This window comes from Saccopteryx bilineata, chromosome 3, assembly GCF_036850765.1.
Source record: "Saccopteryx bilineata isolate mSacBil1 chromosome 3, mSacBil1_pri_phased_curated, whole genome shotgun sequence".
NCBI lineage: Eukaryota > Metazoa > Chordata > Mammalia > Chiroptera > Emballonuridae > Saccopteryx > Saccopteryx bilineata.
In genome coordinates, this window is record NC_089492.1 from 83,039,147 (window position 1) to 83,054,249 (window position 15,103).

The window sequence follows — 15,103 nt, forward strand, 5'->3', positions numbered from 1 at the left end:
CTGTGGACAGCTCAGGTGTGCGGAGCTCCAAGTCACTGCTACCCGAGGGGCAAGGACGCAGGATGTAGGCTTCTCTCTGGGTTAGCAACGTGAGCAGCAGTCTATCTGCTCTGTTCACTTACCAGCATAGACCCCCTCTTTTGCATTAGCATAGCAGATGTCAGTTTCTGTTTATATTCTTTCTATACTTAATATAAATACTGAGTACCTTAGCATGTCTGCAAAATTGATTTGGAAAATGAACCAAACCACATTATCTGTGACAGTCGTGATTACAGAACTGCAACATAGACACCTACCGTTTCTGCCCGGCGCCCAGCCTTGAGTCCGCTGTTCCACCAGCCGCCGCGGAGCCCAGCACAGCGCGGCCTTGTCCCCAGGCAGCAAGCCAGCGCCCCGGCAGAGCACTCTCGGGCTGCGTCAACTCAGACATTTCTGGCAGGACACTAATAAGAAAAGGGAAAAGATTAAGTTTGTGTTATTCAAGCAGATGGATATTTTAAAAAACAATTAGTTTGTAATCGACTTCTGTTGGGGCATCAAGTCTCCTGTGAAGTAACTTCAGGTTTTGTGTAGCAGACAAGTGTGTCAGAGAGAGAGGTTCTATTCGGGTAAAGTCTGTGCACAGCAAGTCCCTGGTTGGCACTGATGGAATAACACAGGACCACCCATCGTATATGGAGCAGCAGACCACAGCCTGGTCACTTCAAAATAACATCGTAAATGCTGGGATTGGATGTGCATGGAGGAGCTGATTCTTTTTTTCTTTCTCTTTCTCATGGGAGTGTATGTGTCTTTGTGTACGAATATTTTCAAGTTTTTTTGAGTAGATACCCAGTAGAGGAATTGCTGGATCATATGGTAGTTCTATTTTTAATTTTTTGAAAAACTACCATACTGTCTTCCATAATGACTTTACCAGTTTACATTCCCACCAGCAGTGAATGAGGTTTCCTTTTTCTCCACAGCCTCTCCAACACTTGTTATTACCTGTCTTGTTGATATCAGCCAATCTAACAGGTGTAAGGTGGTATCTCATTGTAGTTTTGATTTGTATCTCTCTAATAGCTAATGAAGATGAGCATCTTTTCATATATCTGTTATAGGCTATTTATATGTCTTCTTGGGAGAAGTATCTGTTCAGGTTCTCTCCCCATTTCTTTTTTTTTTGACAGACACAGAGAGAGAATCAGAGAGAGGGACAGATAGGGACAGACAGAGAGGAAGAGAGAGAGATGAGAAGCATCAATTCTTTGTTGCAGCTCCTTAGTTGTTGAGTGATTGCTTTCTCATATGTGCCTTGACTGGAGGGGGGGTGGTACAGCAGACCAAGTGACCCTTTGCTTAAGCCAGTGACCTTGGGCTTCAAGCCAGCAACCTTTGGGCTCAAGCCGGTGACCATGGGGTCATGTCTATGATCCTATGATGACCCCTCTCTCAAGCTGGTGAGCCTCTGCTCGAGCCAGATGAGCCCATGCTCAAGTCGGCGACCTCGGGGCTTTGAACCTGGGTCCTCTGCATCCCAGTTCAATGCTCTATCCTCTGTGCCACCACTGGGTCAGGCCTCATTTTTTAATTGGATTGTTTGCTAGTTGTTTGTTGTTGAACTTTGTGAGTTCTTTATCTACTTTGTATATTAACCCCTTTAGATGCTGATTCTTAATGGGGGAATAGAAATCAGTTGGGTAAAGAAGACCTGGGGGAACATTCCTATCGGAGGGGAAAACATAACACCTGGAGGCTCAGGTCAGAGGGAATGACAGTATCACCACAATGTCCGCTGGAAGGGGGACAGGTCTGAAAGGAAGGTGCTATCCCAAGCTTACAGAGTGCTTCAGCCTAACCTACAGTCCAGGGGAGCCCTTGAGAAGGCAGCCCCCCCCCCAGGCAGCATCTTTGTGCATCACGGAGCTCTGCTCCAGGATAAGCTTGCAGGGAAGTGAGGAAGGTGAGGGGTTAGCTGAATACCTACATCACTGTGGGGAACAGTGCTTGTGAGGAAGAAGGAGAGCCACTGGTCCAGAGGAGCAGTACTCGGGGGAGGAGGCTGCTCCTCCCTCTGGCAAGCTGTGCGCTCCTTCCTCACTATCATGATCATTAAAGGTCAAGAGTCTCTGGGTTTGGAACAACATGGCAGTTGTAGTTGTAGAATTAGGTTTCTTCTTTCTGGGTCAGATACACCTAACCTTTCTTTTACTTAAAGAAACTGTAAATATCTTAGCTATTTTAATTAGCCTTATTGCATCCTTCCAGCTTTATGAAAGGTTTTTAAACACATTTTTTTCTCTCACATTTTGTAAAAGTAGTCACTTGGGTAAAGAGGCACAGCTATTCTTGTAAAAGAATACTTAAAAGTCCTTAAGTTTGAAAGAAAAAACAGCACTTAATCTAAAGCTTTGGTAGCTTAAACGTTGAAACCATCACACAACCAGGCAACACGACTCAGTGGGAGGCAGAGCATGAGGTCCCGAGGGGCTCCTGTGTTCTAGCAAAAGTGCCCTGCTCCTCAGAAAGCCAGCTCTTCTACGCTCCTCAGTCAGTCAGCAGGGAAACATGAGTACGTCAGCATGAATCCTGTGGTGTAGCAACACCCAGGCAAGGAAGGATCCCTGAAGACCACGTGATTCTCCCATGCAGGGTTCCCTGCATCCCAGATTGTCGGATGCCAGATGATGCCCAGATGGTAGCCCAGATGAGTGTGAACACGGAGGTTCCTGGGCACATGGGGACCGTGAGTGAGACAGATGACTGATGTCTTCAGGGCAAGCGTTCCTCTTTCCAGGCTAAAATGATGTTTGAGCTCTGGGACTTTGACCCAGTACTTGTTAAATCACTGAATCACACCAAAGTGACAAAAATGTCACTGCTAACTCATGGAGCACAGTCCCTCTTGAACACTCCAAAGGCTTTTCCTTAAACTGAAATTTTTCTGTAACCTTTCATTTATTTTAAAAAATCTATTCTTTAGAATATTCTTTAGAATATTTTAGTCTTTAGATTGTGAATATTTTTATGAAAAATCTAATAATTGAAGATGGTCCTTATACACCAATGATGAGATAAAGTCTCATAAAAACAAAGGGTAGTGATATCAAATGTTTGTTTCCAGAGGCAGAATTTTGTTCCTTCTGAGATAGAAAAAGTTGTTCATCCTTTATTTGTGGCTGGCAGTTAAATCCTGAAGCATGAGGAGTTGCTGATGAAGCCACTTTCTCCTTGGGTTCCCTGTCACTCTGCTGAAGTGGACACATTTGTGGGCAGAGGAGGAGGAGGTGGGATCAGTGCCCAGGGGATCAGAGTAGGTTGGTCGAAAGAGTTTATCACACAGCCTGCTCTGCGTTGTGACTACAAGTTTGTTGTAATTCCAGTAGTGGGCAAGAGCTCTCCCTGTGAAAACGGTCTGTGCCATCTTCAGTAGAAGAGAAGACACTATAGAAAGCCCCAAGACCTCAGTGCCTGGAGGACAGGCCAGGCCACAACCCAGGACCAGGTCAGCAAGTTGGCACAACTGAGGCTAACAGGGAGTGTGTAGGTTGGGGTACCAGGGCTGAGGTTAGCAGTGTAAGCTGCACAAAGGAGGAGCCCAGCAGAAGAATTCTCGGAGCACCCAGACAAGGCCCACAGTGGCCACAAGTAAGTCAGCAGGACGGGAGTCCAGAGGGAGCAGACAGCTCTGTGTCAGGATGCAGTGGGAAGGAGGAGGCCATGGGCTAATCTCTGTCCATGGTTGAGTGGCCTCCTTGGAGATGCAGCCGAGGCCCCAGGTGTGTTCTCTTCCAGAGAAAGGCTCGACTCAGTGGACACCTGTGGCCAGGGACTTCAGTTCAGAATGCTTTTCCCAGATGAGACAGAGTTGGAAGGCCCCCATGCTGAGGAGGAGAGAGTAGCACCCTTTCCACAGGTTTTCCTCAGCTTCTCTTGGCCCTCCTGCTGAGGGCAAGGTGCTTCCTGGAAGGTCAAGGTTCAACTTGTCGCTGGCCTATCAAACTCTCAGAGAGACTGCTTTTCTTTCCTAATGGTCCCAGAAAAATTTTGGTCTTGAATGATGTTTAGCTTACATCTCATGCACATTGTTGAAGAGTCTCTGTTTTCCGGAAAACGTATGTGAAGGGAGCCAGGCTGCTGTTATCAGAATAAGGGAAAACATTTGCTGGGCAAGCGAAACCTGAGTCCCTGGCAGATCAGGTAACAGCGTCCATGGCCTCAGAGACTTCCCTTTGCCACCTCCTGCTTTAGAGGAAGATGACCAGCTTCCCCAAGAGGACGTGGAGCTTGTTGGAACCCAGAGTTCCTTCTGAGCTCCAGAGGGTGGGGCCAATCAGAAAAGCTGAGGGCTCCAGCATGAAAAAGACGGACACCCAGAGAAATCTGTGTAGGATCAGGCATCCTGGGTCCACTGAGCTGTCCATGGTCCTAGTACCCTGCCCCGCTTTCATCCTGGTCACATCTGTCCCCACGTCCCTGTTTTCCCCCTAGTGGGTAGGATTATGCCCATACCACCACTCCATGTGGTCCAGCCAGATGTCTACCTTCAGGGACTGACCAGACTTATGTAGACTTAGTGACACCTGGTCCTTATTTTCTTAGTCTTTCTCCAGAACACTCATCTAGCTTAGATACTTACCTGTCACATTATCCTTATTTATTAAGGATTTAAAAATTAGAAAGACTATCTGTGTACATGATTAAGAGAAACACTATGTGATTAGTAAAGATATATTTTTTGCCAATTTTTACAGACTAAGAATAGAGAAGTATTACCGTCTTGCCAGAACTTACTCTAATTCATAGCCAGGTCTTCAATTACTAATTCTATTTGGCAAGTAGAGCTAACCCATGGCTGTCAAACTTCCTTATCACTCACTCACTTTGCAGATGTGCCTTTCACATCAGTGATTTCTGAGACCCATTTTCTTTCTTTGAGCATGTCTAGCTCACATGGTGAGGGGAACACAGGCTATTTCCTGGGAGCTCCTTTCAGGTGTCTCCTCTGTCCTGGGAAGGCAGCCCCCTCAGGGTCAGGCTGAGCATACTTCCCTGGAGACAGAGAGAGGCATCAACAAACAAAAACTTGCATTATAATTAGGAAGATGAGCAGAGTTTAGGGACTTATAAAGGAGAGAGGTTAAGAGAATTTTTTTCAAGTGATTTCTCCTTAGTTATAATTTTTTTTAAAAGTTTCAATTTTGTCTGACAGAGATGGTAGACAGGCCAGTTCTGCGTGTCAGGGCTGGGATTGTTTCAGGGCCACCTGGAATACACATTCTGCATTGTCATGCCGTCTCAGTGACTTTCACATTTTCAGCTCTTTACTTGTATATCAGAAATCGAGCCTGACCTGTGATGGCACAGTGGATAAAATGTTGATCTAGAACGCTGAGGTTGCTGGTTTGAAATGCTGGTCAAGGCACATATGGGAGTTGATGCTTCCTGCTCCTCCCCCCTTCTCTCTCTCTCTCTCTCTCTCTCTCTCTCTTTCTCTCTCTCTTTCTCTCTCTCTTTCCCTTCTATCTAAAATGAATAAAGTCTTTTAAAAAACTTTTTTAAAAATTGAAATATTCCAAGGTTTTAAAATCACTTGCAAGTATATTGTTCTTGATGAAGAGTGGTTAATTCTCTCCAGCAGGGGAATGTATCTGGATGTAGAGCACAGCAGTAATTGCTTTAATTGCTGCCTTTATGTCTTCTATTTTTATATCCACTCTATAGGACTTTTACAGTGTGGGAGTTGCTACCATGTAGAAACGCTATTATTTCCCTCCGTGGACATGATTTTCATTCTCTGCACACTGCCCGCCGTGCAGCCTGCCTTTCCATCAGGAGTTCTTCTCCGACTCTTGGACTCGGTCCCCTGCCCGCCCTCTGTCCCACCAATTTGTGTTCACCTCGTTTTCTCCATTGTCCCCCAGGGCACACGCAGTTACACCGTTTCCTCTCCTCATTTGTGTCAAAGCCTCTGATTTCAAACTTTTTCAGATCTCCTTACAACTTTACTCTTATCTAGAGGGCTATTTTCTGGCTGTTATCTCTTTCCTTCAGTAAAGAATTTGGGTTCTCTATTCATCGTAACTGAACCCTCTCTTCCCATCAACTGTACTACTCATGCAAATGGCAAATCAATGTCAATTAGTGTTCAAAATAAAGATTGTCCGCCAAGGAAACTGAGTGAATTATTTATTCATGGAGATGCGGTGTGCTTTCTTGCCTCACCTGTATCTGCCAAGTAGATGAAGTCCACTCAGTAAAATGTTAACCCTAACTTTTTAAAACACACATGCTCAATTCTGGGGCAGCTCCCTCAGCCCCACCTCCCAGGTCCATGTACCAGCAGTTCTGTGCTTGGTCCCTGGCTCGTTTACCCTACCCGCCCTGCTAATGCTCTTTACCGTCACCACCACCGCCTAAGCACAAGCAGTAGGACAGTCACAATTGCTTTCTTCTGTGATGCCTCAATATTTCAGAACTCTTGAAATAAATGTAGATTAAAAACAACCTGAAAGTCATCACTCATTTTTGAAATGAATGTTTTTCAAAAGCAATTTTTTAAGGAAAATATTTTACCCTCAATAAAAATTGTATGAACAATTCATACTTATTGTAAAAAATATTTTAAACAAAACTGAAATCATAAAAAAAAAAAAACTCAGCATAAGCTGCCTGAAATTCCTCCCCCTTGAGACGAGCGCCGTGAGTTTGGTTATTGTGCTGGGTGTGTACGTTCAGCTTCAGTCTCAGGGAACCCTGCCCGGAGAAACTTCCTTCTCCACTCCCCGCAGTCCACCTGCTCACGCCTCATCACCAGTCCTCGCCTCCACTTCAGGTGTGGTCTTCAGCATCTTGTCCTCCAGCCTTATCAGTTATACACATGTCTGTCTGTCTCCTGGATGCCTTCCCTGACCTCCTGGCCCGAGGAAGCCCCCCATTCTGCGTGTGTCTCTCCCCTGCACATGGACAGCAGCTTCAGTTTTGTGTTTGATCTGTGTTGCTTTCCTGGGTGTTCAACACCTGCCCTGGCCTCATGATCATGACTGTGTTGCTTCCTGTCAATTCCCAGGGCCCAGTGAGTATCCAGATGTGCGGCAGCTTGGTGACAGCAAACCCTGCTTCCCCACGTCCCACCCTGCACTTTGCCTGAGAATCCCGCCCCTCCCTCTGCCTAGTGAGGCTGCCCAAGCACCAGCAGGGCTGCCATGTGGAGGCTCAGAGAGTGGCTGATGTTGAGCTACAATCCCCTCATCTAGCTGTGAGGACTGCAGGGGCCACTGCTCTTTATGAAGCGGAGGCAGTATAAAAACCCATTTTGCAGCATTTAGCAATAATGTAAACACAAAATAGTAATAGGGATTATTGTTAAGAGGAGATATCTGCTAACTGTTCCTTCTTTCTTGATCTTCTTTCTCCAAATCTCTATAATTGCAGTGTATGCTTTCATAAGGTATCTCATAATTATACAATCTCATCTATTATTTTTGGTTGATTGTCTCACTTGCATATTCATCTTGTCTTCAGAGCTGAACTGTAGACACCTTTGAGCAGGACGTTGGCCTCACTCCATCTAGCTGGGGCTGCCGTCCTCAGCAGCACTTGTGGAGCTGGTTGGTTACTCCAATAATGGGATGCCTTGATTAGACATAAGAAAGGCCTGTGACCTGGGAGTGTGGACCTGCTCATTGAGGGCAGAAAGGGAGTTGCTCCTGAGAGCTCTGCCCATGGAAGGAAGAATTGAGCCTGCCCACTGAGAAAGACTGACTGATGAACTTAGTTTTGGACTCAACTGAACAGTTTTAAAGACTTCCTCTATTTTTTTTGTGTGTGTGATAGAGACAGAGAGAGGGACAGATAGGGACGGACCAACAGGAAGGGAGAGAGATGAGAGGCATCAATTCTTCGTTGTGGCACCTTAGTTTTTCATTGACTGCTCTCTCATTTGTGCCTTGACTGGGGGACTACAGCAGTGTGAGTGACCCTTTGCTCAAGCTAGCAACCTTGGGCTCAAGCCAGTGACTTTTGTGCTCAAGCCAGTGACCATACGGTCGTGTCTATGATCCCAAGCTCAAGCCAGCGATCCCATGCTCAAGCTAGTGAGCCCATGCTCAAACCAGATGAATCCGCGCTCAAGCTGGCAACCTCAGGGTTTTGAACCTGGGTTCTCCATGTCCCAGTTCAAAGTTCTATCCACTGCGTCACTGCCTAGTCAGGCAGGCTGTTCCTCTTTTAAAATAGTTCTCTACTGCTGAGAATTAAAAGCCATGAAATGTAATGTTAAGATGTAAATATGGACAAATTCCTTCTTTTGACAGACTCAAAAAATGTGCAAATTAAGAACTTTTTGTCCCAACACATATAATGGTTTTGAATTTACATGTAAAACAAGTTTCTAATGCTTGAAAAGGGTCTTCTACTGTATAAAATACTACATTATTTTTTCTGATCATAAAGGTTCTTGGTGGAGGAAAAATAGATTAAATAGCAGAGTTTTCAGCAACAAAAGCAAACTGTACTAGGAAGACAGCTGAACCTCATATCAGCAGAACATTGCTGACCTTGACTTGTTTATGGACAGGTTTAATGATTTAATTTTATTTTTAAATTTATCTGGGAGTGTCTCTCTCTCTCTCTCCCTCTCTCTAGGTGAGAGGAGGGGAGATAGTGAGGCAGACCCTCGTATGTGCCCCAACTGGGATCCACCCAGCAGCCCTGTCTGGGGCTGATGTTCAAGTACTGAGCTATTTTTAGTGACTGAGTCTGTTGTGCTCCAAGAGAACTATCCTCAATGCCCTGGGCTACACTTGAACCAATTGAGCCACTGGCTGTGGGAGAAGAGGGAGAGAAAGGGGGACATGAAGGGGGTAAGAAGAAGATGGTCGCTTCTCCTGTGTGCTCTGACAGGGAATTGAACCTGGAACATCCATATGCTGGGCCAATGTTCTATCCACTGAGCCACTGGCCAGGGTCTGGGACTCTATATTTTTAAGCAACTTTAGATTAATAGAAATGATAATGAGAAGTCTGCTAGCGAGGGACACAGGGTTTTGATAATTTGCATAAATAATTTCCCCATCGTCCCATCCTCACCACTGTTAGATGTTAAACTGGCACAGAGAGGTTCTTTCTTTCTCTCATTCCTTTTTTTTCCCCCTTGTGAATATTTCCAAATGGAAATTCAGAATGTCAAACCTGACAACTGTTATTCCAGTTGAGAATGCAGCTTCCAAGAAATGAGGCATTTATTACCGACTTATTCCTGTCCTATGTATTATGTGTAAATGAATGAAGATTGCTTCCTATTTATGGGAAGCCGGCATACTTATGCAAATACCTCATGGTTGACTGACTTCCTGCCAAAGTGGAGTCCGTGGTCCCCACGAATGTGCCAGGGGATGTGAGAGGGCTTGTCTGGCAGCTTTTCGGCTTCTAGGCCTGAATTTAACCTAGAGTCTCTGCAGTAGTTAATTCTCGGTGGCAAAATGCAATTTAACATGTTTATGTTACTGTTTGAACAACCTTATCTTCTAACAAAAAGTAGGTTGCCTGGAAGTTATTAGTAGAAGACTATTTTATAAAAATAGTATCAAAACACCAGAGAGTCCTGGGGTATGTGTTAATGGAAGTTACATGTGTCACTGTGGCTCAAGGTCAATTATTTAAGGAAATAATACAGACAGGGTAAATCAAAGTCCACTACTGGAAAACTAATTGATCTGTGGACTCATCAAGGGTCAAACAGGAAGAATTACCATTTGGTCTTTAGTTCTAAAGTATAAGTAGAAATAATAGAATTGTATCTGTCTCTGAGTCCCCGTGTCATCCTGGATTCTTGCTGCCACTCTATCACCAAACTTGGTGTTGAAAGAAAAAAAAATTATTTTTGAGAGAGAAGAAGGAAGAGAGAGAGAAGCAACTCAGTGCCCCCTGGTACTGAGGAACAGAGATCAAGTTGGGCTAAGTGGACAAAAAAGAAAAAAGTGGCACATCCTTAATTACCGCTGAACAATAGCTAATTACCTTCATGCAGCTTTAATGTAACAAAACAGTAGCCAAGATGGTTTTTGGTTGTAATGTGACTTACACAAGATAGCCTTTCAGAACTGGGATGGTCCCACCAGTTTGCAGCTTGCATTGTAACAGGTATTTCCTGGGTATGTGTGTTGTCATCGTGGGTGACCATGTTTGGCCACTGCCATCTAATGCTTTCCTAGGCTTGTTATTAGCACAGGATAGCTTTCGGTTTAACAATGGAATTGCAGGAGCAATTATTTCACTGTGTGCTTAAATTTGTTCTTGATCCTTCAAAAAGCAAGAAAATCACAGACATTTTTATTGTTATCAGAATGGAAAGTACAGTAATTGCCGTAACAGGATCTAATCTATGCACTCTGCTTGATTTCTATTAGATGGAACTGCAATAGTTCTAGAAGCCTCAGACACCAGCTCGGTCACAAGTTTAGAGTGTTCTTACTGTAAGAGATTAGCTGTGACTGGCTTTAGTCTTACAGCAAAAGGTTTAAGACAAAAAATATAGCTTTAAGTACCTTCAGCAGTGAGACTGCACCAATCAAAAAGTCAAGCATTCTTTTAAGTTTATGCTATTTTCTTTATATATATATATATATATATATATATATATATATATATATATATATTTTTTTTTTTTTTTTTTTTTTTTTTTTTTTTTTTTTTTTTTCCTGAAGCTGGAAATGGGGAGAGACAGACAGACTCCCACATGCGCCCGACCGGGATCCACCCGGCACACCCACCAGGGGGCGACACTCTGCCCACCAGGGGGCGATGCTCTGCCCCTCTGGGGCGTCACTCTGTTGCGACTAGAGCCACTCTAGCGCCTGGGGCAGAGGCCAAGGAGCCATCCCCAGTGCCCGGGCCATCTTTGCTCCAATGGAGCCTCGGCTGCGGGAGGGGAAGAGAGAGACAGAGAGGAAGGAGAGGGAGAGGGGTGGAGAAGCAGATGGGTGCTTCTCCTGTGTTCCCTGGCCGGGAATCGAACCCGGGACTTCTGCACGCCAGGCCAACGCTCTACCACTGAGCCAACCGGCCAGGACGTTTATACTATTTTCTTATTTACTTATTCTATAATTATTTATTGAGTTCTTACTATATGCTAAACTCCCTAGAGTAGAATTGACCTATAGTTTAAAGTAATAAAAGTCTTTAGATTTGCTCATTTTTTCTAGCAAGAGCTATTTAAAAACAAGATTTTATTTACAGTTTTTTCAGTATTATTAATTTTTATTCAGCTAGATTTAGACTGCCTGATCGTACATGTCTCTGGTTGGGGAGGACAGAGTCTCAGGATTCCTTAGCTGGCTGTGGACTGCTCAGCGGTCTGGACATCTGCTCAGCAGTCTGGACATCTGCTCAACTGTTTGTCTCAGTTCCCTTGCTCCACCTGCTGCGAACCTGCCTCATGTTCCCTCACCATTCCTGTTGGAGTTTTCTCTGCTGTTCCTGCTGCCACCCCCAGAAACAGGTCATCAGTGGCAGTTGAGCCACAGCCACACCGTGGAGACAGGTCCCTGGGAATAATGACGAGAGGAGGTCACTAACTATCACCTGAGAAGCATCAAGGTGTTTCTAAGAAGGCAGGACACTTAGGCCTTGGTTCTGATGTGTATGTTGTGTTATCTGTGCCAGGGTTTTGATTTAAATAACAGTAGCAGTAATTGAGTGTTTGCTCTCTGCCTGAGACTTTGTTTCAAGATTTGCCTTCCATAACCCCCAGGACAACCTGTAAGGCTGCATGTACCATTATTCTCACACATGAGGAAGCTCTGCCTCAGAGCACAAGGAACTGGGGGAAGATGATGTAGCTTGAAAAGGGGAGAGTTCAAATCTAGTCAGTCTGATGTGGGAAGTTTTGCTGTCAAGTACCCCCTGGTGGTTCCTTCCTTTGCTTATTTATGAGAATTACCTGGGAACTTTTAAGAAATGATTGGGCCAAGGCTGTTCCCAAGACCAACTAAGTAAGAAGTCTGGGGGCAGGACCATGACATCTGTCTTTTAAGCTTTCTAGGTGATTCTAATAGGCAGCTAGACTGAGGATCCCTGCACAATGTCCTGACAGGCATCCCTGTGCAAGTGGTATTTCCAGAACACTGAGAATGATATGAGTAAGTTGAGAAATCAATCACCCGAGTTCTCAAGAACTGACTCACCTAGGAGTGAGGTGACAGGTGTATTAGGCTTATTAGCTCACTAGCAACACCAGGCAGGACCAAGCTGGCTGATTTGGAGAAAACACTGTGTTTCAAGAATATGTTTAGGAGGTTCTAAAATCCCCAAACCAGTTTGTGTAAGTGAGTGTACGCACTTCCTGGATAGGTAAATGGATAGAGGTGATTGTAGCATCCACCGGGTATGAGAACAAACGTCGGAGACTTTCAGGAGTTAAGATGTTACTTTATTGGCCAGTTTAACCTGCGCAGGGGCAAACTCCCAAGATGTCTGGAGACACCGTGCCCACAAGGAGCTGCAAACAGAAGCCGCACCTGGAGCTTACAGCCAAGCCCTTATATATCCTAAGTGAGCAAGCATAGACAGAAGCAGATGTGGCAATTTAGCTATTGGCTAGGGAGGTCACACGCAGCATAGCAACAGGGGCCGGCATAGCAACAGGGGCCGGTTTTAGCTTAGTGGCGAATTTCAAACCTAAACTTCTGATAAGGGTCTCTGACCTTCTTTGTTCCCAGCCTCACAGGAGCCATATCAGCACTTACTGTTCCTTCAATAGTTACACTCTTTGCAGCACTCCCTGTTCCTTCAATAGTTACACTCTTTGCAGCACTCCCTGTTCCTTCAATAGTTACACTCTTTGGCAGCCCCAGTACTCCCTGAATCTAACAGTGATCAGTAGGGTTGGGAGCAGGACCAGAACCACAGCTGCGGCTCCAGAGAGGGAAAGCTGAGGATGGGTTGGAAGAGTCAGAACCAGCATCGTGATGAAGGTGGGCCAGGGCAGGTGTGCAGGGGCCCACGTGATGACATGAGAGGGAGAGAAGGGGGTCTTTCCGGGTTCAGGGCAGAGAAGGGGCAGTTATGGGGGAAACATGGTGGCCAGCGAGAGGGTAGATGATGTGAGAGAGCTCACCGGGGTCCCTTTGGAGAATGTTTGTCATGTCAGAATGGTTCTTTTCTTCCCTCACTAATTAGCAGATTCCTGTTGTAAGACTGCAAGTACAAGGGTCGTGACCCTCAGAAGACATCAGCATGAGGGAGCTTCTACGAACGCCTTGGTTTTCTAATGTGTTTACTGTCTGTGCCTTGTGCTAACATAAATCTCACCTGGCAATAGAATGGCCCAGGCCTTCTTCTTGTCCTCACCCGTGAAAGGTCATCAGTTATATGGTTAAGGGTGATGGAAATGCTGTCATATGTGTGAGACAGAGAAGCCCTGCTCTATCTTGCTGGGGCGTCACTAGCTACATGTCCCTTGAAGTGACAGCTGCTACTTCAGGGGATACTAATTATACATTGAGCACTGGGCTAATTGCATGACATATTATTATGTCTTTACAAGTAATCTTTTGGAAAAGGTGTAATTATGATTATCCCTAATTTATGCAGGAGGGACTGTAGCTTAGAAATGTAAGGGACTAGCCTAAGGTGCAGTTTCCTGACTATCGGCCGTTGCAGATATGCAGCATGGGACAAATTTCAACAGTGATTCAGTGTCAAGATGTACAGTAGCCTGAGGGGACCTGAAGCACATGTGTGGCCTTGAGAAGGACATGTTTCTTTGTCCAAGCTTAAAATTTAAATAAAAATATGGGCTATTTTCTAAATATAAAATATCATCAATAAAAAAAATCACTGTGAAAGACAAATCTATTCTCTTAGCTCCATGCACAATGCTATGCCTGACACAACACTCCAGATGGCATTTTAGCATTATCTGTGTTAGAAATTTTTTCCAAATCAGAGACTTAGAGAGACTGACTGGACATTTTGGATGAGTCCTTGGTGGTGGGACTGGAGTCACAAATGCCCAAGGTAATTAGAGAAATCTGTCCCTGGGGTATGAGCCAGTCAGGCTGAGGATGGTGTAATGGTTCCTGGTGTCAGGGCAGAGGAACCCTGAGGCTGTGCTCAGGTGGACCTGTGTGGTGTCAGTTGTGTTACTAAATTGTGGTCCTGGAACCAGCAGCTGACTGGGAAGTCACGGCCCCACACAGTGATGGGTGATGGGGTGATTGGGGGTTGGGAATCTGAGTATGAGGGATTGGGTCTCCAGGTGGGTCCTGAGCCCCTGTGCCATGCAGCCTGGGTATAAACAACAGCAGATTCCCCAGGAGAAACACCCAGGAGGTGGTTTCAGAAATGGAACTGGAGTTTGAGTAGAGTGGCCTGGAGCCAGAGCAGTCCGTGCAGTGTTAGTGGCTGGTAGAGAAAGCTGTGTAGTGTGAGCTCTGGGAGCCAGCAGCCCTTGCCTGGCTCCGGACAGTGTTCCTGAAGCTGAGGCTCCATGCCAGCCTTACAGGGAGAAGTCCACACCCTCGGGGGCTGGCCTCTGTGAGCAGTCTGTGCCCTGGATGAGCAGTCTATGCCCTGGACGGGACAGAGAAGTGAGTGACGGGGCATTCTGGGTGTGTGCCATTTATCATGCATATATGATTATAATAACATAATCTTCCACTTACAACACAGCAGGTGTTCTGCACAGCAATGACTGTTTCATTGCTAAGGAATACTTTATTTGATTTGTTGGTGTGAGAGGTCAAGTGTGAGAGGTAGAGGCTATTTACTATAAATGCTGGGGCAGCTTTTCACAAGAAATTCATGAGCCACATCTTGAATTTCTGAAGCTCAGTGTCTAACGGTCATGCCTGGAAATCTGCAGTCTGAAGAATTCTCCAGGTAGTTCAGGGGCTCAGCCAGATTTAGAAACCTCTGAAGTGGAAAACAGACATGGGTATAAACCAATTAGATTTCTGCCTTTTTTCTTTTTTAATTTTAGGCTTGCATAAAAAAATATGCTTCCCTATCCAAGGTTCCCACTGTGCTCCAGACCCTCCCCACCTACCCCCGCTTGACATCTCCCCACCTGTCGACTCCGCCCCTCTCAGCCTCTTGTCTGGCTGTAACAAGAACT

At 45.3% G+C, this 15,103-nt stretch overlaps 1 protein-coding gene across 2 annotated transcripts in view; it reads left to right on the forward strand.

The window, feature by feature from the left end:
* NECAB1 (N-terminal EF-hand calcium binding protein 1) overlaps positions 1 to 15,103 on the forward strand; it is a 111,076-nt gene that overhangs the window by 23,354 nt on the left and 72,619 nt on the right. The gene's annotated exons all lie outside the window — the stretch shown is intronic.